This window comes from Octodon degus, unplaced genomic scaffold (assembly GCF_000260255.1).
Source record: "Octodon degus isolate 3935 unplaced genomic scaffold, OctDeg1.0 scaffold00012, whole genome shotgun sequence".
Taxonomy (NCBI): Eukaryota; Metazoa; Chordata; class Mammalia; order Rodentia; family Octodontidae; genus Octodon; species Octodon degus.
The window spans coordinates 11,613,235-11,616,908 of NW_004524588.1; positions in this window are offsets into that span (position 1 = coordinate 11,613,235).

Sequence of the window (3,674 nt, forward strand, 5' to 3'; positions counted from 1 at the left end):
AAAAATGCATACATTTGGCATTTGGCTTCAACCCTGACTAGCTAGTTTTAATTGTTGGGTTCCACATAGTATAAAAGCTTTCTGAGGTATAGGAACCTTGACGATGACTTTTTCTTACTTCTCAGAACAACATGTGATTTGTAATAGATGCAATAAAGATATGTGGAGTAGAGATGCCGTCCTGAAAGAACCCAGAGCCTAGGAAGCATGGGAGGTTGGGGGATGTGATAGGTTGGATTATGTCCAACTAAAAGGTTGAACTGTCTCTTTGGTACCCATGAATGTAACTCTATTTGGAAATCAGATCTTTGATAACATAATTAGTTAAATTAAGATGAGGTCATACTGAACTAAGGTGGATCTTAAAGCCTGAATGACTGCTTCTCTATAAAAGGAGAAGGGCGCAGAACACAGAAGGTCATGTGAACCCAGAGGCAGAAATGTGAATGACACCAAAGCAAGCCATGGAATAATGAAGATGACCAGCAACCACTGGAAGTTGGGAAGAGGCAAAGAGAGATCCTTTCCTGGGAAGCTTCAGAGACAGCATGGCCCTACTTACATCTTGACTTCAAATATGTAGCCTTCTGATTGGTCAGGCAGTATTTTGCTGTTGCTTTCATCCATCCCATTTATTACTACGCTTCAGGAAGCTAATGTAGGGATAGGCGAATGTTGAAGCAGGCAAAGTGAGGCACCAGTGAGAAGTCGCATGCTTGGGCAAGGCAGGGGTGTGGTGTGAGGGTTGTAGTGGGAAACGCATCCTAGAGGGAGAGATGCTCACAGTGCCATCAGAAGGGGGGATGCTCTGGTGTAAATGCACGTTCTGGCTTCCAGATGCCCTGGGGAAAAGTAAATGACTGTAGCTGCTGTGGAAGTTAGAAGCCCCCAGCTTTTGGTGCTTTGGACCCCAGCTCTTAGCCCTGACCCTTGGGATCCTATAGACTCAGGAGGTGGAAGGATTTTTGTAAAATGTCATTTAACCACTTCCTCAGTGCTTAATTCTCTTCAGATTACTAAAACAGGGTGCACCTAATATCCAGCGCTGGAGAGTTCAGCACCCCCTGGTTCTTCTTTGGGGACCTCTGGCTCTTCCAAGGTAGGCTGAAAAGAGTCACTTTCCTAGTTACACTCTCTTTGGTTCATGTAGAACAAGTTTAACCCTTGCTCTGTGTCCAGCTTTTCAAGTACTTGAAGACAAAACCATTTCTCAACTCTCTGCTCCAGCTGCTGTAACAAATGCCATAGACTGAGTGCTTCAATAATGTACTGCCCACAGTTCCTGGCACTGAGAGTCTGAGGCCCTTGTGGGGTTCTTGTATGGGCTCACCTTCTGGTTTGCATCAAGCTTCCTTCTGTCTGTCTTCATGCTACAAAGAAAGAGTTCACCTGTCTTGTGTCTCTTCTTACCAGGATACATTCTCCTAACCTAAGTACTCTGAGGGCTCCACTTCCAAATACCATCACATTGGGGATTAGGGCTTCAGTATGTGACTTGGGGAGGACACAACCACTCAGTCTGTAGCTCTGATACTGAATTCCTATATTGTCCAGGTAATATATTCTTTAACCACTCCTAAGCAAGATAGTGTATAAGAGCAAAACTCTGAAAACAGAGTGTCTGTGTAGGAATCCTAGATCTGCCTCTAATTAGCTGCAGGCTCTTGAGTACATAAAGATTAAATGAGATCATAGACATCCAGCACTTAGAAGAGTGCCTGAGAAAAGCAGGTAGTATATATGTGTTAGCTATTATTATAGTAATCCCTGCTTGAGTGCCAGAAGCCATGGATAGGATTAAACTTTATGAAAAATGTCTTTTCTTACACATCCATGGTTATGGTAAGATTTAATTTATAAGCTAGTTACAATAAGTTGGGTGTGGTGGTATATGCCTGTAATCCTAGCATCTGGGAGGCTGAGGCAGGGGGACTACAAGTTTGACCCCAGCCTGAGAGACTTCACAACTTAGACTCTGATTCAAAACAAAGCAAAACAAAAATAAAATAAAAAAGGGCTGTGGATGTAGCTCAGTGGAAAGGCCCACACTTCAGTCTCTAGTACCACACACAAAAAAAGCACCATAATAAATAATAAAACACAATATTCTACTCTAATAGTTTAGAGACAGTGTGTGTATAGTACAGATACACTGCATTAAACACAACTGGCATCTGAGCGGGGTAGAGTCTGCACAAGATTTCATCTCACTGCTAGGGTGGGGCACAAGTAAGGATCATGAACTGTATATGTTTGGATTTTTCCATTTAATATTCGCACATTTTTATTGGTAATAGAAGCTGAAACTGTGAAGAAGGGACAGGGGATTACTGTGCTCTGATACATGTATATATTTAGCCACTTTAAAATCTCTTAAATATGTTTTGATTTAGGTCTATTTTTATTTAATGAATTAACACTTTGAGGTGGCAGAAGAGAGGTCTTGACCATGCCGTGGCCTGAGGTGGGTACGCATCAGGGTCCCCTGACACACTGGTGTGCAGGCACATTTTCCCAAGCTGTCAGGACCCCTGTTGTCCAGTGTCACCCTCCAGTTCCAGCTCTGCGTAGCAGAGTCCAGAAGGGCTGTGTCAGTCCCTCTCCCCTCTGGCTTCTGCCCTGGCCTCCGGTCCAGTGTGAGTGGAGAGAGGTGAGTGGAGCGCCCGGGTGCTGCCTGGGGCAATGTCTCCTTGCTCACCTGCCTGTGCTGCTCAGATTGCTTTTGGTGAGCTGCGGCCAGGCACAAGGCTTCTCTGAGTCGCACTCTGCACAATGGTTTGCCGCACAGACACTTTTGACCTTGGGGGGCTGTTGCTACCCATTGCCACAGCCCCGCTCGTCCCCAGCACTGGGCCTCAGCCGGCCGTGCTCTGCCTCCTGCCTCTGCCCCAGGTGTAGATGGAGGGCTACCCATGTGGCTGTGGCTGACTCGGAAGTTTCGCCTCTCACAGCTCTGTTGTAAAACTTTCCTGTCTATCTCCTCCTTTGCTAAATCTCCAGGCTCTGCTGTGCCCCTTCCTCTTCCTGCCCTGGTTTAGGCCACCATCTTCTGTCCCCCTCCCAGGCCAATTTGCATGCCAGAAATCTCTCCAGATACCTTACAGTTACCAGTCTAATTGAGTTTATTTATTATTTGACAAAAAGAAACTTCTGTATTCCCTCATTTGACATAATGTTCCCCTCTGTTTACTGTGGAAATTATACACTCTATTTCCATTCTTTATGGTTACCTATAAAATTTTACATACAGATTTAATGAAGCCCACAAACAATATCTTAACCCTTCCCCCAAAAGACAAGAACATTAACTCCTCCCACTCTTCTCATGACTTACATGCATGTGCTTTTTCTTAAACTTTAGCCTGTTTCTTTTCATGAAACCTCCACAAATTAGACATAATCACCATCATTTTGGGTGAGTATGCATTAGAATTATTTACCATGTTTAACATTTTATTTGATTACTCATCTTCCAGATTTTCTTTCTAGATTCATCTTCTCCTAAAGCAATTCTTTAGAAATGCATTAAGTGTTGGTGGTATTTACAATAAACTATTTCAGGTTCTATTTATATGAAAATATAAGTTGATCAAGGGCTGGGGAGATAGCTCAGTGGAAAAAGTGCTTGCCTGGCAAGCACAAGGTCCTGAGTTCAATCCCTAGTACCACAAAAA